This window comes from Dipodomys spectabilis, unplaced genomic scaffold (assembly GCF_019054845.1).
Source record: "Dipodomys spectabilis isolate Male_0828 unplaced genomic scaffold, ASM1905484v1 ptg000191l, whole genome shotgun sequence".
NCBI classification, from domain to species: domain Eukaryota; kingdom Metazoa; phylum Chordata; class Mammalia; order Rodentia; family Heteromyidae; genus Dipodomys; species Dipodomys spectabilis.
In genome coordinates this window covers 2,542,562-2,566,486 of record NW_024870868.1, presented here as the reverse complement: position 1 = coordinate 2,566,486, position 23,925 = coordinate 2,542,562, and the positions used below count along the sequence as shown (strand labels likewise).

Sequence of the window (23,925 nt, the reverse complement as noted above, 5' to 3'; positions counted from 1 at the left end):
TTTCTAGAATATTTCACACTTATTTTACATCTGTTAATAAAAATAAACTCAGTTTTATCCTAAAGCTTCCTCTTCCACAACTCAAAACCTAGCCTGAACTAGAAAAACAAACCTAAACCTAGCCCTAATAACCCTCCTAATGTATTACGTTTCATTCATCCTACCTTTGAATGAATTGATATTTGTTGAAATTGGTTATTTTTAACCCGACATCGAAACCTTTTTTCTGAGCCTAACCCTAATCCAGAATCAAACAGTGAAACTCACTATAACCCTAATTGCACCAGAATCTTTATATTAGTATCAGAAATCTACTTCACATTCATCTGAAAATTTATTTGTCTTGTAGATCTAAAGTTTAGTTTGAGTTTGAGTTTGACAGTAAATTTTCCATTTCCATAAACACCAACACCCCCAGACATGAATCTTAAACATAACCTTGATGCGAATGGTAGCCCAATCCTAATGTTATAAAAAGAACTTGAGTTTTGATTCAGCATAGATTCAAACTCTGAATCTATCTTATTCTCAGTTAGGAGTAGTTTTAACCATTGACTTCAAATGCTCACAATATTAAAATACATAACAAAAAATACTGTAGATTCTATTGAGCCTAACTTTTCCTGAATTCCTGTATACAAAAGAATGTTTCAGATTTACTACACTCTAGTTTATTACTTAACCATAACCCTATCCCTAACCTTACTGGACACCTTACCCTAAACCTGACCCAAATGATCTCTGATAGGAAATGTAGGGGAAACATTGTAGTTTACATTAAATTTCACAAATAATTGACCCATAATTAGTAGTAGAAAACAGTTTTACCTCAAATCTTACCCTTCCCTGACCCTAAGGTTAATCTGAATTAGAAAAGTAATCCTAACCCTATGGATTAAAATAAACATCATATGAATACATTGGTTTTTACTCATCCTGACTTTGGTTCAACACATCCTTCTTAAAATAGTTTGTGGTGGTACCTCATATATTATATTTTTTCAAACCCTAACCTTAATTCTAACCCTAATGGGAACATTGAGGCTAACCCTAACACTAAATGTACCTGAATGCTCATGTAAATAGCAATCCTGTGTTTAACATTCATCCTAACTCTTCCTCAGCCTGTAGTTCTCAGATTTACTCTTCAGTTTTATGCTCAACCTTCCATTTACCTAATCCTAACTCTAATCTTTGTCAGAACCCTAAGAGTAACCTTGATGATAATAGTAACCCAATCCTAAAGTTAATGGAAAATACTCGAGTTTAGATACATCCTAACAGATACTCATTGTCTTTGAAATGATTTGCAGTTTGATCCAAATCCTACAGATACCCTAACTTGGTATCTGAATTTATCTTGTTCCCTATTATGAATCATTAACCTCAAATCGTCATATCATGAAAAATACCCTAGTTTCCACTGATCTTAACTATTACTCTACTTCTATATCTCCAAAAAGAAGTTGGAGGTTTACGTAAAATCAACTCTATTTCCTAAACCTAACTACATACCTGAACCTTACTAAAAACCTAACTTTTAATTTAACCCTATTGAACACTAAATAGGAAACTAAGGAAAACTCTGTACCTTTTGTCAAATTTCACAATAATTTTATTTGAAAGTGTTAGAAGAAAACTCAGTTTTACCTTAAAACTTTCCTTTCCCTAACCCTGTCTAACCTGTACTAGAAAATAACCCTAACCCTAGAACTAATTGCCTTAGGATTCTAAAAGCCATAAAAATACATGAGTTTTTATTCATCTTATCTTTGATTTAACTCATCTTTCTTAAAAGTTTGTAGGTTTACTCAATATCTTGCCATTTTTCTAACTCGAACCCTAACTGGAACATTGAGGCTAACCTTCACACTAATCACACCCTAATCCTAATATTATTAGCAGTTTCTTATTTCACATTTATCATAATTCTAACTTGATTTGTTATTTGAAGATTTACTTTCAGTTTGACCCCTAAATTTTCCATTTCCCTAATGCTAACATTACGCTCAACTGGAACTGAAAACTAACTTTTACCCTAAAGATAGTCCAATTCTAATGTTTAAGAAAAAAACTGTAGTTTTAATTAATTGTAATGAATACTCCAGTTTGCACTCTGGAAATGAGTTTAAATTTTCCCTAATTCCCACAAATTTCCTGACTCTACCTTTGAAGTGATCTTGTTCCCTAATATGAACCACTATATTACTTGTCCTCAAATTCTCCTATCAGGAAAAATACTGTTGTCTCAATTGATCCTACCGTTTTTGGAACCCCTGTGACCTAAAACAGTTTCAGATTTACTTACCATCTAATTCATTACTTAACACTAACTCTCAACCTAAACCTGGCTGGAAAACTCTTATTAATCATTACAAGAATGATCACTGAGAAATTATAAATATAATGATAATGCTCTAGTTACTATTCAATCTCACATTTTTTTCTTCTACTTGTTGGTGAAAACTCAATTTTATACTAAAACCTTTTTTCATATCAGTAATCATAATAAGAACAAAATATTGACCTAATCTTAATCGAAATTTTATGTCAATAATAATAATAACAGTAACAGAAGTACAGTAATTTTCACATCCTCTTTATAGAAATAAGCCTTCCAAACAAAGATTTCAATTTTTTTCCAATATCTTAGTCATTTTCTAACCTTAAACTTAATCTTAACTGGAACATTGAGAATAACCAGAAGCCTAATTGTAAGTATATTCTAATATTAATAGCACTAATTTCGTTCACAAATATTCTAATCTTATCGGGTTTATTCTAAAATTTAGCTTCAATTTGAGCCTCATTTTTTTCTCCTTCCCTCTAACCCTAAACATGATTGGAATCCTAACCATAACTTTGAATCTAATGTTATCCTAATTCTTGAATTTATGAAAAATACTGATTTTGTGTCATCCTAACTGAAATTCCAATCTCAATTCAATAGAGATTTAATTCTTGAAGTAAATTGCAGGTTTTCCTAAACCCTAGTGATTTTCTCACTCTTCACTGTGAATCTATCTTGTTCCACAGCAGGAATCATTATACCCATTGATCTCAAATAATGATATTATGAAATACATTGTACTTCTATTACCTCAGCTTTTCCTGAATTCCTAGAACTTGAAATAAATTCGGATATACTTAACATTTAGCCAATTCCTTTTTTTTCTTTTTGTTGGTTGAGAGGCTTGATCTCTGGGCCTCAATATGATCCCTTAGCTCTAGGCATGGGGACAGTCCCTGAGTTCCTTAGCTCAAGGTGTGCACTTTACCACTTGAGCCACAGCACCACTTTTGGGTTTTACCGTGGTTAATTGGACATAACATTCTCCTGGACTTTCCTACCTGGGATGGTTTTGAGCTGTGATCCTCAGAAATCAGCTTCCAGAGTAGCTAGGATAATAGGCATGAGCCACCAGTTTAACCCATTTCTTTATCCTAAACCCCATTTAACCAGAAACCTAATCCTAATAAAAATCTGAATTAACACCAAATGGTTAATGTAAGGAAACTTATGTAGATTTTATTCAATCAAACATTTTTTGTTTCTACTTCTTAGTGGAAAACTAAAGCTTATCTTTCCCTAATCCTAACAAGAAATTAAAAAAACTCACACTTTAAACCAAATTATATCTGAATATTTAAAGTAACACAGACACTGGTTTTCTCTCATTCTAACTTTGATGCCATTCATTCTTCTTAAAACATGTTGCAGTTTTATACAATATCTTACATATTTTTCTCATCCTTACCCCAGCTCTAACTTGAACACCTTGCCTAATCCTAAACCTATATATAACTGAATCATAATATTAATAGCAAGGCTCTATTTCAAAATTATCCTAATTCTTGCTAGGCATGTAGGTCTAAATTTTACTTACATTTTGAACCTAAAATTTTAAAGTGTTTTTCTATTTCATGTCAGGTTTTATTTTTTCATTTTTAAAACTTTATTTTATTGTAAAGACACTTACAGTGGGATTACAGTTATATGCGTAAGGTAATGAGTATATTTCTTGTTGAGCATTGTTACCCTCTTCTTTGTTGTTGTCCCACTATCCCTTCCCTCTCCCACCTCCCTCACTCCTCCATCCCCATGGTGTAAAGTTGATTTTCAACATAGTGTCTTGTGAGTATCATTGTTGCAATGAGTCATCCTGTGTTGAACCTAAATTTTCTATTTCTCTTAACCTCATTCTAATTCTGTCTGGCATCCTAACCCTAACCATAACTATAATGATAGCTCAATTCAGAATTTAACAAAAATATTCAAGTTTTTATTCATCCTGTTAATCCACTGTACATCTTGAACTAAGTAGCATTTCACCTTAAATCTTCCAAATTAAATTATATGTGCATATAGAAGATGTAATTTTATGTGAAAAACAGAAGTTCTTTGGAGGAAGGAGTACGAAACAGTAAATAGAGGAAGTATAATCAAATGCTTTAAATATATTATGGAAAGAGCATAATGAAACTGCCAATTCTGGGAAGTAATAACCATTAACAAAATAACTCAAAATTAAGAAATAAATAACACTACCTAATAGGGTTCTTTTTTTATAGTGAAAATACCATACGGAGGGGTTACAATTACATAGGCAAGGTAATGAGTACACGTCTTATAAAGCATTATTGACTCCTCCTTTATTTCCCCTTCCCATTCCTTCCAATCTCCCACTTCTCCTCTTCCCCCTCCCCCAAAGTTGTAAAGTTCGGTTTTCCACATAACGTCTTGTACATCTTATTGTTGCAATGGTTCAACCTGTATCCCTATTTAAACAATTTGTTTTTTCCTTTCCCCTCCACTAATTATGCCAACATCAAATACAGTGAAAGCAGGGGTTACACCATGCGGGAGGGACATACAAAGCAACAAAGAAATCATCTTATAAATATGTTATAAACAATAGCAAGAAAGAAAAAAAGCGTTCGAATTCTTATCTTGGGGTTCATTTCACCTAACATCAACTTATCTGACCATTTCTGCTTGTCTCAGACTTATACTAGTAATTGTAAATAAGAGGACCCTTGGTAACTATATTTCTTTGGGCCTGGATTAATTGGCTTAATATAATTTTTTTCAAATCTTTCCATTTCCTAACAAATGAGGCAATGTCATTCTTTCTGGTGTTCTTCAGCAGAGCCATGATATGACTTGTGAAAAAAGTACTTGTGTTAGATAAACTTTGTTCATGCATAACTTATATATTGTTATTGATGAATTAGTTAACTTAATCAATAAAAATATCTCAAATATGATTCCATGATAAAAATATAAAACAGTTACTTAGTAATTGTTTGAGAAAAAAGTTATAGTCATGACTTTTAGGACAATAAATTTCTATTTCCCTACAAAGCAATGATTTAGGTTTACGAATCTACTGTTTGTGGTAAGTCTAGAGAACATAATTGGCTTGAAAAAGAACAAACTGTACATCTTGCTTCTTGAATGAGAGATATTTAAACATTGTCTTTTATCAAATGAATACTTATGTTTATTTTTCAAATTCTCCTTTCAGAACAAATATTTACCTTGCAAGTAAATATATTAATATATTAAGGTATTTAAAAGCTAAATTTTCTATGTTTGATATGTAGCTCTACATATTCAGAATGACAGGATTTTTCTATTCGTAAATGTCTAACCTCTGGGATATTTGCTTCATCAATATGAATTTTCTCATGAGGTTTTTGTGAAGGCTCTAATAACCAGTGTGGTCAAAATCATTTCCTGAATTCTAAATTTTAAATCTAACCATTTTAGCCTTTGATTATAACATTTATTTTCTCTTCAGAGCAATTAAACAAAAATACATACTACTTTCTAAACATTTCACTCACATTGTAAGTGATATTTACATAGTTCACACAGAGACTAATTATTCAGACTCACCATATTTGATGACCTTAGTGTGAAGAATGTAGAGAGTATAAGGTCTTTATACTTAATAATATTTTTGTTTATATTAAATTAAATCATACCTGGATTTCTAATTTGGAAGTTAATCACATGGAAACCGTAAAATAATAAGAAAAATGATTACTTTAGGACTATTTTCTTCTTAAAATTATGCAGCAAAAACTATCTCTAAGAAATATATTTTCAATAAAATGTTTCAATCCTTAGGCAAAGTGTATTATACTTTAATATAAAGTTAATCTCAGAATAGAAATTCTGCAACTAATCTAATATATGTTTTCATGCACAAAATGCTGTGACTTCTAGACTTGTTATGTGAATTTAATTATATTTTTCGTTGTGACATGATCCCTACTTACATTTATTACTAACTTCTGTAATTATACAAATCATGTCTGTGCACTCTAATTTACGTAAGATTATATTAAAACAAAATTATCTTTTTTCCTGTCTTCCACAGGGAAGGATGAGGTGCTGAAGTGTATTAAATGAAAGCACTCTAAAAGAGAGTTTTATGAAATGGAAATTTGCAACGTGAGGATGGGATCACAAGCACTTTCTACTTGGCTGAACAGGAATTCTTGTTTCTATAGTATTTTGTTACCTTTTAATCACAGAGGGAAGCCACAAAATTTAAAATTCGTTCGAAGGAATTACATTCCTAAAAGATGTGGCAACCTGCTTAAAAGTTCGATTTTATCACTAGTTCTTTGTGCTTGCTGGCTGATCTATTTCTCTATCATATGTTTCATATTCTTAAGCATATTAGTAATTCAGCTGTGAGGACAATGCTGGAGACTCCTGAAATCACAGCTATTGTTGTGTAATATTCAGAAGGGACAAATATATCATATTAAGCTCCAGTTTCTCCTTTTGGCCTTAAATATACCAATTAATTCTGAAAACAATCATGTAAAATGTTAGTTTACTTTTCCCTTTTTTAATTAGAGTTTAAGCAAGTGTTTTTCACAATAAAAAGTGATGACAGTGGTATCAGAGCTCTAATATGAGCACCTTCTCCCTAACAAGTAATGCTCTATGCACTGCAAATATGGAAGCCACTCTAAACACACACACTCTCTCTCTCTCTCTCTCTCTCCCTCTCTCTCTCTCTCTCTCTCTCTCTCTCTCTCTCTCTCTCTCTCTCTTCCTCCCTCTCTCTCTCTCTCCCACACAAAGACAGAACTACCACCCAGACCCATCAGAGATCAGTTTCATTCTTTTGTATTGATAGTGGTTTGATGTTTGCTCCTATGGTTTTTCTTTGCTTTAGGATCTTGCCTGGTCCTGTATCTTTCCCTGAGATCAGGTCCCTTGTTCTTAGTATACTGTATGTCTGTGTATTCATAATAGGATCCCTGGCTGCTTCAGGCCAATTAACAGTATCCTGAATACAATATCCCCAAATTTATTATTCAAGTCAAACTTCATGATTTTATATTACTATTCCAAAATACTAAAATTTATTGGATCTAGAAACGTAAAAAAACACCCACCTTGTTATTTTAGTAGCAATTGACATGATGAAATTAGAAGCATATTGATCAGAAACTGAGGTTAGAGAATGGGAGTATGTAGGGAAATGTAGAATACTGGCTGTGTGTTGGAGATACAAAATCATCTTCTATAGGCTCATTTATTGAAAAATTGTCATCCTATATTGAAAGCCCAATTTACATATACAGTTTTCCAGTTACTTTGCTTATGTATCACTTCTGATCTCAAATCCTCTTGTGAATTTTTATAGTATTTTTGAAAAAAATCAGACTATTTGCATGTGCTTAACATCTTAAGGAAAGACAGTGTGCTTCTACATCTTTCATTCTATGTGACAATCCCTTATTTTTTGTTTCTCGGTTTGCTGAGTAAATGTATTCCTTGAATCAGGATATTGACAGTAAATCTGGGTCTAATTTTCATTTTTTAAATTTCAAATATTATATAAACTTTGTTTTGACTAGTCATTTTCTAAAAATTCATGAACACAAATATTTTGGTGCCTTTAAGTAAATTGAGATTTGATGTGGTAGTTCTTGTGTCTAATTGACTTAACCATTATATTATTCGTGTATAAACATGTTCACTGCACTTTTATATTTTTATGTATAAAAATAATCCCCAAGGATTTACTTTAAAGTGATAACGCTGAGTGGGGTATGTCTTTCTGTTCCAAACTTGATATTTATTTCAGTAAAACTACTAGAAATACATGATGTTTACTGGAACAATATTAAAGATGAGAGCATATTTCTAAAAAGAAAAGATTTATTGAATAAAACATAGAAAAGAGTAAAATACTCAGGTTTCTTTCTTGAGACTGGATAAGTTTAATATGAATGTAGCTCACGATGAGACTCAAAGATAAATCCATATTAATATTCCTAAGATTTACATCACAATATAAGCAATATAGGAATTTAAATAATTGGTCATTCAAAGCTCTACATACCTGATGGATGAAGAATAGAATTCAAAATTACAGAGGAAAACAATTCAACATGCAACTATTTATGATTTTATAATACTAATATGAAAGAAATGTGCTTTTGCCTTTCTGAAGAAGAAAGTTTAGCCAGTTATTTCAATGTAATGCACCAGTAAAGTGTTTTCTTCCAAGATATCCAAGAGAACTATACTCACCATCTGAAGAGAAAATAAGTAATTACTTCAATTAGCTCTGCTTAATATTAATTTTCTTGTAGCAAATAGGTTAAAAAGTCTGCTCTCTTTCTTTTAACGTAGTAACATATATTTCATGTTGCAAGAGGTAAGGGCAAGAGAAACACATAAAGGGAATTCAAATAGGAAAGAAGTAAATCTAACCCTTTGTGCAGATGAAATGATCCTATATTTAAAGGGACCTATATGTTCCTCCCTCAAATTAGTAAAGGTTATGCTAACATTCAGCAATGTAGCAGGGTGTAAAACCCACAAGAATCAGTAGTTTTTCTGTGTTACCAACAATGGGAAGGTTGAGGCTGAAATCCAAAAAGCAAACTCATATTTATTATCCTCAAAATCTAATCAAATCTAAACAAAGAAACAACAATACAACTAGGAATTAATTAATTTAACTAAATATGCGAAGGAACTCTACTGTGAAAACATTAAAAATCTAAAAAAGGAAATTGAAGCAGATTAAAGGAAATGGAAAGTCTTTCAATATTGCAATTTTAAGGATGTTAATTCTTCCAAACAGGAGCATTGGAAAAATACTGCCACCAAACAATTGACATTGCAATACCCATCAAAATCCCAATAATATTCTTCAACGCAGTCTTGAAAGCAATCCAAATTTAATATGGAATTACAAAATGACAGATGAAACAGAAGGCTTAGAAATGAACTCATGGGCCTATAGGCATCATGAACACACACACACACACACACACAAAATGGAATTCTATTCACTCATCAAAAAGGATGACTTTTCACCAGTCTTAAGGAAAATGAAAGGTTGGGGAAATTATACTAAGAGAAAGGAATACAGACTCAGAGAAATATAGGTTTCATTGATTCATTTAGGGTAGCAAGAAAGTGCCTACAAATCTACAAGTAAACAAGACAAATTCTACCTCGTCTAATTTAGGATGGCCATTATCAAGAAAACTAACAATAGCAAATGCTGGCATGGATGTAGTAAATTGGGAAGTCTATTACACTGTTGGTGGGAAATTAAACTTTTCAACCTCTCTGGAATGCAGTATGGAGATTCCTCAAAAGACTAAACCTAGATCTCCCTTATGACTCAGTAATACTCCTCATGGACAGTAATCCAATAAATAACAAACAAGCTCATGTTAAAGCTGCTAGCATAATCATGTTCAGAGCCCAGACCCAGAGTTCAAGGACTGGAAAGAAAGTTACTACTGCTGGTATTTGTTTCCCCAAATACGAATCTCTTGACATAAGATACCAAATCATTCTATTTGCAGTAGCTAGGATAGGACTTAAATATACTGGGTGATAAAATGCCTTCTTTGTTGAATATTAGGAAAAGATGTAGGCAGTCCAAGAAAAGGGAGATTTTTGTTGTTGTTGTTGGTCAAGGGGCTTGAAGAGTGGACTTGGGCACTGACCTTGAGCTCTTCAACTCAAGGTAAGTGCTCTTCATCTTGAGCGACAGTGTCACTTCTGGTTTTCTGGTGATTAAATGGAGATAAGAATTTCAGGGACTTTACTACCCAGGCTGGCTTTGAACAGAAGTCCTCAGATCTCAGCTTCCTGAGTAGCTACGATTACAGCTGTGAGCCACTGGCACCAGGCTAAAAATGGTTCTTTTTGTTTTTTTATAAAAGAAGAAAATCCGTCTCTTATATTGGGTTTAAACTTCAGATATCACTATTAGAACACTTCTCCCTCAACTCAGTCATCAGACATTTGTAAATTTTCTCCTTCCTACATGTGGGAATATTGCAGTCAATATTAACTGAGTTGTGAGACTGGATCAATTGTACGGTAATCTCTAGCACCTAAATCAGGAACTATTACATCATAAGAAATGAAACCCTCATTTGGAATAATGTTTTTTCTCTTTTTATTACAAATCTGTGCTCGATTGCTTCCTAATGTGATATTGGACCTCCTATCAGAGTGATGCCATTTTCTTTCTCTTCAGCAATTGGCCTTCTCCCACATGTGGTAAATTTTTAAGAATTGAAAGATTTCCTTGGATAATTCATTAAGCTGACCTCTAAGAAATTGTGCGTTTCTGAAATTTGGTCTGCTGTCTTGTACTTACATGCACAGGCTTTGTATGATTTATTTCTTCTACAAGGAATTCTATTTTCCAATCTTCGTGTGACCAATTTTAGTCTCTCTGATCAGTCTTTCTGACCCTCTCACTGGAATCTCATTTCATTCTCCCTCATAAAAATATATTAGTTATCAGCTAACTGATTCTCAGCTTCTGGTTTTTTTGTTTTTTTTTTTTTTTTTTTTTTTGACTGACTTCATGTAGACTGTGATAGCAGCCCTGACTGGCTGTGCTTACTGGAGGTTTTACTGTTTGTTTGTTTGTTTTTAGATGTCTAGGATTACTATTCAAGGTAGTAGCTTCTCTGGGCCTCATTGATTTCTCTGGCCTAGAGTCAATGGTTTTATCTCCTAAAGATACAAAGAACAGCTAACTAAATTCCTGTTTTAATTGTCTCAAAATGAGGCAATTTGGCATCCTTGAAAAGCCATGAATAATCCTTGTAACCATGTACAGAAATGGTCTATCAAGATTGCTTTTAAAGATTAACTGTGAAAAATGTTCATTTCCAAGTCACCACCATAAAACAGATCACATCCTTGGGAGCTGATTTTTGGAAGGAAGGTTCACCTTCTTTCCTACTCTTATGACAGATCAAACCAAAATATTCTGCAGTTGTAGTCAGCCTGGAGCACATTTTCCCAAGAATATTCTGTAGTGTAAAAGAGGACCAACTATCAAAATAAAGGTGAAAATACTTGTCTAGTATGACTGATTTATCTTGCTTATATCTGTTGTTATTTTCATTACTTCAAACACATGGATAATTTATATTGGGATTAGACAAGTGGCAAAGGATTAATGGAATAAACATTCAGTTTACTTTCATATATCCAGTGTAATACACTTAACCCCTTATGGAAAATTAAATCTAACTCTAGAAACAATGTCAGAAATATTAAATAATCCTCAATACATGTAATCTGGCACACATACACCATCATCTACTCAGAAATTCAGTCTGTCAATAAATATTTATTTAGTACAAAATAATAAAAATTTAATTAATGAATATGACTTTTAAGTATCATCTGAAATACTCCTCACATATATAATTGTATAGCTGTCACCTAGACAGGAATTTAACATGCATGTAGAAATCAAATTTCCACAATATAAGCTAGAGAGGAGTCATATGCTCATGTATAGTATTGTGTGAATTTTACCACGGTGCTGAACCCTTCTGCCTAATACCAAGAGTCATGTGCAATAATTTATTATTTAACATTAAGAATACACTTTGAATTATTACATAATTATTACATAATTCACAGAATTGAAACAACAATGATATATTATTTGTTTAAATTCTAATGTTTCTCAATTTTACAATTCATGAAATATATTATTAAACTTATTAAACTTAATTTCACTTTCTTCGTTGCCATAGATACTAAAATTTAAATTATATATTAAACATTAAACTTATGAAATCAATAATAAGTAACTTATTATTAAAATAATATGCTATTAATCTGTGATTTAAGTTATAGTTCTAACAAATTATGAGGTAAAAAAGATTTGATAGAAGTATGGTTAATTTTTTAAAACTTACCAGCTTGTTATTTGTTTCCTAATTGTGTCATTTGTTATTCTTGTTCCAAGTCATCTGTTCCTCTTCATTGTTTAGTGTTCTATTTTATCGGTATTGGTTTACTGATTGTGCATTTTTCCGCTCTTCTTAGTGACTGACATGAGGCTGAAAATTTGTATGCTAGTTTATTCCTCCTATGTTAAAGCAAAATTACTGCTCTCCACAGCTGTTCTACTCTTCTTTGTATAGTACAGTATTTCCCCCACTCCCATCTCTTGTGTTACTGCTCTCATGTATTTTATTTTTTTATTTAAATGTTTTTCCCACCATCCCTTCCCTCACACCTCCACAATACACTCCCCAAGCCCTCCACCCCTCACTACCCCCTGCCCTCCTAAATTGTGAAGTTTGTTTTTCAACATAGTGTCTTGTGCATCTCATTGTTACAATGGGTCAACCTGCATCTCTATCTAAGCATTTTGTTTTTTCTCTTTCCCTCCCCAAATTAGCGAAGTAAATATACAAGATGCAGGAGCACCAACATTGAATACAGTGAAAACAAGGGTTATACTATGAGGGAGGATTATATTAAAAAAAAGGAAAAAAAATCACATTGTACATTATAAATACATTAGAAACAACAGCAAGAAAGAAAAAACAACTTACGTTCTTATCTTGGGGTTCATTTATCTTAATATCATCTTATCTAGTCCTATGCACATAGCTTATGATCTTTTCTGCTTATCCCAGACATATATTAATTATTGCAAATAAGGGATACCATGGGAAATATGTTCCTTGAGACTTGGCTTACTTCATTTAATATAATTTTTTCCAAGTATTTCCATTTCCTAACAAATTGGGTGATGCCATTCTTTCTGATGTAGGCATACAATTCATGTACACACACGCATGCACACACACACACACACACACACACACACACACAAACACACACATTTTCTGGATCCATTAATCTACTGAGGGGAATTGAGTTTGGTTCCATATCTTAGCTATGTTAAATGATGCTGCAATAAACATAGTTGTGCTGGTAGTTTTAATATGGTCTTGCGTGTGGTGATTTGGGTGAATGCACAAAAGTGGGATTGCTAGGTTATAGGAGAGCTCTATATGGACTCTTTTGAGGAACCTGCACACTAATTTCCAAAGTGGTTGGACAAGTTTACAGTCCCACAAATAATGCAGTAGGGTTCCCTTCTGGCCACATCGCCTCCAGCTGTTGTTGTAAAAATGGAATGCTTCAGTAATTTGCATTTGTAATCCTTGCACTGCTGCCATGCTAATGTTGTCTATATTGTTCCAATTTTAGTGTATGTCCTGCCAAATTGAGCACAGAACAGTTTTTTTTTTTAATCTCTAAAGTGCAACTGATTTTCTTAAACTAGACAATTAAAGAAAAAGTAAGTTCAAAAGAATTGTCGTGAAATTTTAGAATCATGTATTTCTTCCATAAGCACACAATTAAGAATAAAGTCAAGATTAACCTGTCCACAACAAAATAATTCCAGATATTTGTTGTTCAAGAAATTGTAGGAGGAGGAATTCAATTATTGTATACAAGGCACCTGCCATAATGAACACTGCAGCAAGTGTAAAGATTTGTTAAAGTTTTACTGTTTAAACATTTAATTTTGAGAATTTGCTTATATATGCCAAAATGAAGTCTGGCAGGTGAAAATACTTTTCCATAAACTATTTAAGATTTATATTAGCAGACATATACTACTAAATATATACATTTCAGAGTTTATAGAAACTTTACTGAGAAGTTGCAAAGTCTTTGTCTAAAGAAGCAGAATGAAGAGTTAAGACTTTGTTAATTACACAGTTTCTGTTAAAACTTTAGGGCTTCCATACTTTTTATGTTAGTGAAGAACAAATGATGATATAAGCCATGTACAAACGATAAAATTAGCCATATGTACTAATCATCGCCTACTCATCGCCTATAAAACTCTTGTTGAACATCATAAACTTAGCCAGTTTTAAATGTACAGGAATACGAGAAAATAGTAAAAATCTAATATGTAATACACTTCAAGTCCTGGAAACACTGGTAATTTTTTTTACTTTATTAATCATTAATATTTAATTATTGGTTTTCTTTATTTGTAGCATTCTTTTTCTTGTACTATAATACAACGTTTTAAGTCATCATTAAGAGGTACTTTGAGGATGTTAATGGGATTGTCACAGCATTTTTTTATAGGTGCACATGAATTTACAAAGAACAAAATTAAAACAAAATATTGATTAAAAATTTTATCAAGCGATACCACTTGATGCACAGTATCACTTCCATCTTTTTCTGCTTATGTGGTGCTGAGTAATCAAACCCAGGGCCTCATGCATTCAAAGCAAGCACTCTACCACTACGCCACCTTCCCAGCACCTGAGATACTGTGTTTTAAAAAATCATCTAAACAACATTTGTTTTCTACTTTGGGTTATATAATGAAATATATGAATATCATTTTATATTTTTGTGAATTGTCATATTTCTAAATTTTTATTAACCAAAGCTACTTTATTCTTTTCAAAGTCATGAAATATCTCTGAGAGTTTACTTCTGTGAAGATTGTTTTAGCATTTATAATTTGTTCTGAGTCATTTTTATGTTTTATCAAAATTACTTTATATTTTATGTTGATGGGTTATCATACATCAAATACATTCAAACGTACATGTAGAATCTAAGGATAGCAGTATGAGTATTCTCATACAGCTCTTGTTTATTTGTTATGCACTTTCAGTATTATGATATTTCTCTCTCTCTTTCACTCTCATTTTCTCTCTTTCTCTTTCATGTTGCATGCCTGCTACTTAGAATTTCTGCTAGTCTACTATTATCTTTCAGGTTCCACTGGTTTTGTAGGAACATGATAGGGACCATCAGTTACCCTTGCATTCTTTAAGAGTTATAATAGTGACGTGATATTATTCTCTGTCATTCTAAATGGCAAAACAACAGATCTAGGAATTCCTTTTCTCTTTTACCACAATTATAAATTTTATCTCATAGGAAACATTGGGATGAATATGATACTTTTAACCTGTGACCTAAAAGTTCTTTTTCTTTTACAAACAACCTTTTTATTTTATTATCAGTAAGTAACTACATGTAATGAAAACAAAGCTGTCCTATGGAAAATAGACTGAAGTTGTTCACAGGGATGAGAAACAAGGTAATGGGGGAAATGAGTACAAAGTGATACACATTATATACCACAGAACCTCAGAGCAGTTTATCATGTACACTTTGTGAGAATGACAATGTGCTGGGAACTGTAGGTTAAATCACTAAACACCTGATATATGTGTGTGTGTGCATATATATATATATATATATATATATTAGTGTGTGCACATATATTTTAAATGTATAGTTATTTATATATACATATATGTGTATAAGCCCTTATATGTGTACACATGTATGTTACTATACACACAAATGCACACATACTTATACCCATGTGTACATGAACACATGGAGAAAGACACATAGTTACAGCCAACACAAGTTTCACTAGTTGTTGAATTTGCCTTAGACGGAATGCTTAGAACCAAATATGTTGAAGATATATTGGTCTCTAAGAGAAATTTTGTCCTTCGTCTTATCTCTTAAAACTGGTAGGTTTTAAGAGATAAGATTCGACTTCAAATGTTTTCTTCTTTCTTGAGATTGCTTAGAACATATTCATAAGATGATTTTTTGTTCATTTGAATGTCCCTCCCCCCTGCTTTCACTGTATTTGATGTTTGTAAAATTTCTGGAGGGAAAGGGCAAAAACAAATCTTATAAATAGGGATACAGGTGGACCCATTGCAACAATGAGATGTACAAGTCGTTGTTTCGAAAAACAAACTTTACAACTATGGTGGGGGGGAGGATTGGGTGGAAGGAGGTGGAAGGAGTATGGGAAGGGATGAGAAGTTGAAACAAAGAGGAGGCAACAATACTTGATAAGAAATGTACTCGTTATATTGCCCATGTAATTGTAACTCCTCTGTACGGTATTCTACCAATTTTTTTTTTAAAGCTCCAATCAAAGAAAAAAAAGAAAACCATACATTTTTAGAGATCATTGTCATCAGAAATATATACATATATCTAAATTTATGTGTAGAACAGTATACAATATAGTGAAACAAATATCATAAAACATAATTAAAAATTTAAAAACACATAAAACAAGTGCCAGTGACTCACGCCTATAATTCGAGCTATTCTGGCTAATGAGATCTTAGAATTTTGTTGAAACTAGCCTAGACAGAAAAGTACTTGTTAGATTCTTTCTCCAATTAACCACTAAAAACAGGAATTAGCTCTGTGCTTCAAGTTGTAGAGTGCTGGCTTTGAGCACTAAAAGGCTTAGGGACAATGCCAACAATTACAAACACTAACAACAAAAACAACAAAATATAGCACATTAATTTCACAAAACATCTTTTAACTGCTATGAACATTTCTTAGAAGCATGAATACATGCACCTGGAAAATGTTAAGTAAAAATTATAGAATATTTGGTGCTGGGAAAGTGGCTCAGTGCTAGAGAGCTTGCCTTGCATGCATGAGGCCCTGGGTTTGATTCCTCAGCACCACATTAGCAAAAAGAAAAAAGCCCAAATTGGTGCTGTGGCTCAAGTTGTAGAGCACTAGTCTTGAGCTGAAGAGCTGAGGAACAGCGCCCAGGCCCAGAGTTCAGGCCCGACGACCGGACCCAGCCCCCCCAAAAAAAAGAAAGTATAGAATATTTACGTCTATGTTAAAGACATGAATATTTAGATTGTTTAAGATATTTAGATAATGATTAGAAATTAAGAAAAATGATAATGTATTGAGACTGGTCTTTTATTCTATTTTACAATAGTAAGAAATGATATTTTAATGATTATATAAAATTACTCTTGTTTGGTATTGGAATTATAATAAGTGATAACCATTTTTAACTGATTTCCATAGGAAAGGATCATGTTCTTAACAGTATCAATTCTTCTGTAATTTCACAACAATTAAGAAAATTATTCCAAGGCTGGTTTGCTCTAAGACTGTAATTTTTTTCTTGTTCTAGTTTTCATATGTTGGTAGAAATTAAAATTCCAAAAATTCAATGGATGTTGGAAATCAGGAACATCTTCATAGATACCAAATTTGGAGTCGATTGAGTGGAATTGTTTTATTTAATATTTTCACAAATAAATCAAGATGATTGTCTATTTTGTTTCTTTTCACTGCTATTGCCTCTTAACCTGAGAATACTTTTTCTTCCTAGCAAAGTAGAGAAAAGCAATTGGATTGAACAAGTAACATATGGCTTTCATAAAATGCAGATGCATAGATTTGGGTCTTCTGTCATTTGCTAAAAGTTTCTTCCAGAAAAGGTTATCAATTACTCATAAGTGATGCATAATTCCTAGATATTCCATTTATCACATACACTTTTTGATTGAGTTATCTCTGCATAAACTCAAAACGATAGACCAAAAAATAAACAGAAATATCATCTTTTTTTAAAAGCTGTAGTTTTTTTTAGCCAACTCCGAAAATATCTTTTCAAATATTCTGCAATTTGTGTAAAGTATTTTTAACAATAGTTTTTATTTTTGCTCTCATATAATTTATATGCAATGTATTATCTCCTTTTACTGTATACATTTTAGTGCTTTGGAAGTGAATTGTACAATCGCAGGTTTTCCAAGCCTAATTTTCACAAACTTGCATTTCTTCAAATAGAAATGTTGTAAATTTTAGAACAGACATTAAAATAGATATAAAATTCAGTTACAGGAATTTTTGCAGAGTACATCCTCTATAGTGTGTCTTTTGAAAGTTTGTTTTGGGGGATTATTTCCAGGGTCTCACACATGCTATTCAAGTGCACTGTCAATGAACTACATTCCCAGTCCAAAGAAGTGATTTTACTTCTCTTTAATACATACATAGAAGTGTGATGGCTGGATCATCCAATTCTCTTTCACCTTTTGAAGACTCGAAAATTTGCTGCTTAAAATGATTGCAGTATTATACAAATCATTCTGATATGTGGAGTATATCAATTTCTCCACAAATGCATTACTATATTTTGTCATTTTTTATATGATGATCATACTAGTGAGTTTTTTATATTTGTTCTTAGATCCTAATGAGGAGCTTAATTCATATGCTCCTCCTATTTACTATTAACTTACATATGTTTTTTAAAAGCTATCCTGCAGGGAAAAACTTATATAGTGTTAGAAGGTGTAAAAGTACTTAAGACTCAGGACCATTGTAGTATTAACATTGTAGCATTGAAAAATACGTGTCCTCTATCTGTTGGATATGTTTTCACTTATTTCATAGAATTATGAAAGGTTATCAGTTGATATTAACCAGTTTATTATTGCTTTTCTTTAGCAACTAATACTTTCCATGTCAAATTTTTAGAAACCTTTACTGATTTAATTTCATGAATGTTTATAGGTTTTTACATCTCACATTTAGTTTGATAATCACTTTTTATTTTAAATTTTTGTATAAGGTTTGATGTAGTAGTCTAAAATCATTCTTTAAATCTATGGAGGCAATAGTGCCAATAAACCTATTTAAGATTCTATTTTTATTTCATAAAGTCATGGCATCCTTTTCAAAATCTATTGACCATAAAACTAAGAATTTATTTCTAATAAATCTGTTACACTTTTCTATGTGTCTGTTCTTATAGTAGAGATATGTTGTCTTCACTACTGAACATGGTAATAAGATTCAAATCTTATATGAGGGCTCAAGCTACACCATTTTACAAGATTGTTCTGACTGACCTGTATTCTTTGAATTTACATATGAGTTTATTGAGCAGGTGGACCAATATTCTACAGAGATATCTAGATGTTTGATAGTCACTCATATTGTGTAGCTTGTGAAACACAAGATCCCAGATATTATATACAGAAAAATGTCTTTAGGCAATGCTTCAAGCAACTAAAACTAATTTAGGAATGAATTCAGATTTAGATAAGACTATAGCCTAAAAAATCTGAATGATAAAGACTTGAGCTGTAAGACATTGGGGAGTGAGAGGGGAAAGAATGATGGGCCACATAGGAGCTGTATGTCATTGGTATTGTGTTTCAAAAATCAAAAAGACTTCAGAGAAAAGAAGGAGGAAAATATTCAAAGTGACCTAAATCAAGGTTCTTTTGAATACACATAATAGTGTGTACTGAGAATCAGAGAAGGTGGGAAAAATAAAATAGAAAGTAAAACATTTTTAGACCTCTTATAATGTAATGAAATTGTAATAGGAATATGATAATTAATTTCCTAATAAATAAGAGAAAGAATAGGTAAACTCTGAAGGCAAATACAATGAAGAGAGAAAATAAGCAAAGTAAAACCTTTATCAATAACAAACACAAGAGTATCGAAAAGGAAAGGCAGTGGAAATATTCTAAATAACAATAAAATAACATTAAAAATTGCTAACGTGAATATAATATAGTACACATTTTATTATACATAATTTTGAAAAAACATACTAGCAATGAAAATTTAAAAGTCATAATTAAAAAACTTTGTGCATTATAACTATACGATATAGTTCAGTGGTAAAACATTGGCCTAGCATATGTGAAACAATGGTATGATCTCCCAAGCATTACAAAGTACACAGAAAGCACATACACAAAAATACCACATAAACACACACACATACACACTACATACACACATTTGGAATATTGATATTATCATATTAAATAGAGGAAATTATCACAAATAGTAAAATTAGGTTAATATATGAAATCATAATATTGCTTATACTATTTAAAAGTTTAGTAGAAATAAAATAATCACAATATACTTGGATTCAGATGGATTAAGTAAATTGAAAATTAAGAAATAGAAGACATGAGAATTTTGCAAACAAGTTTTAAATAATAAACATTGTGAAACATATATCCTTTTGACAAAAGATTGATGTTACTGGTGTTTTAACTCAAGATTTAGAATATTATATCCAGGCACTCTATATCCCGCTATGGATGGATATATCGCTAATCCTTTTACTCCGGATATTTTTATAAAAAGGTCTCTTAGTTTCTCAGGCTTTCCCGAATTACAAACCCTTTTTGCAGTTCCTACCATAGCTAGAAAATGGAAGCCACAAATCACCATGCCCAGTTCAAACATTTTTAATTCAAGTACAAATATTTACAAAAGAGTGACCAGGTAATGAAGCCTTTCTTAATAAAGTATGTGCTTCTTGAAAATACAGTAACTATTTGTTACCTGGAACAATGTGTTTATAACTATAAGAACATAGATTTATTTAAATTCAACAACCATATAAAATTAGGAAAACAATTTTAAATATTCACATATTAAATATTTTAAAAGCAAAATATATGTGTCTGAATAATTTACATGTGTAAAAATCACGCAAAAGTAAATCAACTAATCCTACAACTCTTAAAAAATTATATTAAAGAAACAAAAGAAAATAAGTAATTATTTTCAAAATTTGACATTTAGAAAATGAAATGAAGTGCACACTTAGTTGACTTAAGTAAAAGTAAACCCTCTGTATATAAATTTTTATAATAAAAACCGCATGAACAAAGAAGCAAAAGTACCCATTGATCAATAGCAACAGCAACAGCATCAGAAGTTGTTTGAGTGTACAACAAAAATCGATGAGGGGGTATCAATGTTCCTTCCATAAGAATTGTACTCATTACCTTACTTAAGTAACTGTAAGCCCTCTGTACATTACCTTTACAATAAAATTAAATAGAAATTAAAAATAAACCAAATAATACACCTATTAAAAATTCTTAGAAGATATTGGTTAAAAACGTTGTAGGAAACTGCCCCAAGTATTCAAAGAATATACTTCGATGATAATATTTAAATACTTAAATTTCATCAGAGAAGAAAAAATTTAAAAACTTTTACAAAGAAAAGTAATAAATCAGAATATATTACTATAATAAACATTATATGAATTTTCAGTGGTAGTCAAATATTTAAGAAATGAGGCAATATACCATTCGTTTGCACTTAATTAGTGAAAAAGAATTTTCTAGGTCTTTTAAATATATCACAAGTTTAATGAAGAAACTATTCTGTCACATTATATGATAATGAGATAAAGATGATATTAGAGCAAAGAACAGATTGTACTAAGTTTTTGGATGTAAATGTATATGCTTATTTTGATTGTGATAAATTGTGGGGATTTCCACTTGGAATATTGTTCTTGCTAGGATGGCACCATATCAGTGGTTAATTTTAATATAGGGGTTTCCTTTCCACAAGAACATGCACCTTATCTGTTCTTTGAGCCTTCTCATCATCAATAGCATCAGAATTGCACATCATCTTGTCTAGCTTCCTACCTTGGCTGGCCTGGATCCTGCAGTCCTTTAATCTTAGTCTCTAGGATAGTACAGGATGGTGGAAATGATCCAATGCACCCAGTTATAGATTGAGAAGGAAGGCCACTAAAATTTGGCCTGGGTTCTGTTCTCAAGCCTCCTCAGTAGTTAAGAGTACAGATGGGAACTTCTGGTGCAGAGCAGTAACAGTATTTTTAAAGAAATTAGACACATATATGACTTAGGCTTGTGATTATCGCAGGAAAAGAATAGAAGAGCAGTGAAGCATACAGGACAGGCAGAATTTTAACTAGCTACTAAGAGGCTGAATCAGCTTAGCTAGCTACTTGAGAGGCTGAGATCTGAAGACCACTGTTCAAAGCCTTTCCAATCATGAAAATACATGCAATTATCTCCAAAAAACCAGAAGTGCAGCAGTGGCTCAAGTGGTAGAGCACTATCCTTGGTCACAAAATCCTAGGGATAGTGCTCAGGCACTATCAGCCACAGGAATAATGAATGCATGCATGAGCACATGCACATGTGCGTGTGTGTACATGACAAGTGTGCATACACACACATACACACAAATATGTATTTCAATACAGAGTTTTTTATTTCTTACCTTGCTGTACTTTATTTACCTGTACTAGTTCACAAACTGACAAATTCAGCTAAGCACCTATTTACTACAACTCATTATGCTTTTATTTGACCCAAAAGTAAATTATTCAGGAGGTCAATTCATCTCCCTCAACTCTGTAGTGTTAGATGATTGTTTAGGTTCTTCCTATCAATATGATTTTGTGAAATCTTGCATAAAGCAGCATATTTCTTTCACGAGAAAGAATCCACTGTCAAACAATTAATAATAGGTTTTTCTCCTCCAGGCAAACATCTGTAGTTTTATTATCTTCATATAATTCATGATCTGTCTGTGTATGCCAAAGACAACTGTGAAAATAAAAAGACTCTTCTCAGCACTTAGCATATGTACACCATTCATAGATATGAAGGTGTTTAAATATTACTGGATTGCTTTGGACTAAGTAATGTTCACCTTCACTATCTTGAGAAAGCACAATTGGTTTCTCAGCACTTTAGGTAAGAACATGAGTGGAAGAAACAAAAAAAAAAAGAGAGGAGCAACTCAACACATACTTTCAAATGAAAGAAAACAACAACAAAAAAAACACAAATTAATTCAGTATTCAAGAACCTGCAGGAAATGCACAGATATTTTAAAAATCAGCTATGATAAGCTTATGAAAATCCTGACTATATGGGAGTGTACTGTTGTGAGGATAGTGGTTAAAGTCCAGACTGGCAGAACAATCTGTACACAATTCCAGGCAACTGTTATTCTAAATTCCAGGAAAAATAACACCAAGTGGACTGAGCCCAGGATCATACACAAGTAAGAATCCAGATTCTATCTGAAAATTAATCAGGATAATTTTTGTCTGGGAGCATGACAAAATGATACGAACACCCATTTAGGAGAAACAATTCACTCAATTCAAACGCTAATATTATGGGTATTAAAGAAAAAAGCTATGGCTTTAAATAATTGGAATAATTGTAACATTTGAGTATTTGAGTGGAGAAAAATCCATGAGAGAGATAGAATGAACCCAGGTTGCAATGTTTTCTACTTAAGTGATAATGTTATGTGGTACTCCAGACATAACAGTGTTACCTTGTAAATGAGCATGGATCTACATTTGGGTGATGGAAATACTCGATTACCCAGGGATAAATTAAATAGACTTTTTTAGGTAGATTGTAGTTCTTGGACTAAGAGCCTGGGTAATGTCCCTGAATTTTTTCTCTCAACGCTACCACTCTACTACTTTGAGCCACAGTTCCAATTCTGATTTTCTGTTGGTTGTTTGGAGAAAAGAGGCTCTTTCCCAGGATGGCTTCAAACTATGATCACCAGATCTCAGCTTCCCAAGTAACCAGGATTCCAGGCATAAGTCATCTATGTTTTTAATAATTTAGTAAATTGTACAGTTAAGAAGTTATAAATTATCATTATGTCCTGTATATGTGTGTATGTATATATCAATGCATACAGATAGAAATATTTTAACATCTACTATTGCATCTATAGTAGATTTATGAAATCATCCTTCGATATAAAATAAAATGGAAACAAAAGTTAATGAGGAGCAAAAAAAAGGGAATTGTCACATGTTTCTTATTGAATGGAATATGTATTGCGAGAATCAGTTTGGAGAAACCACCTTTACTTTAAAAAAATGGATAATAATTATTAATTCCAATCCATTTATTTGCTCGTATTGTGCATCCTCGCACATG

General features: G+C 32.1%; 1 non-coding gene across 1 annotated transcript; it reads right to left on the bottom strand.

The window, feature by feature from the left end:
* Positions 1–13,466: 13,466 nt before the first annotated feature.
* LOC122121629 lies at positions 13,467–13,573 on the bottom strand. The gene has a single exon (XR_006149986.1). It is a non-coding gene; the product is annotated as a U6 spliceosomal RNA (small nuclear RNA).
* Positions 13,574–23,925: the final 10,352 nt, after the last annotated feature.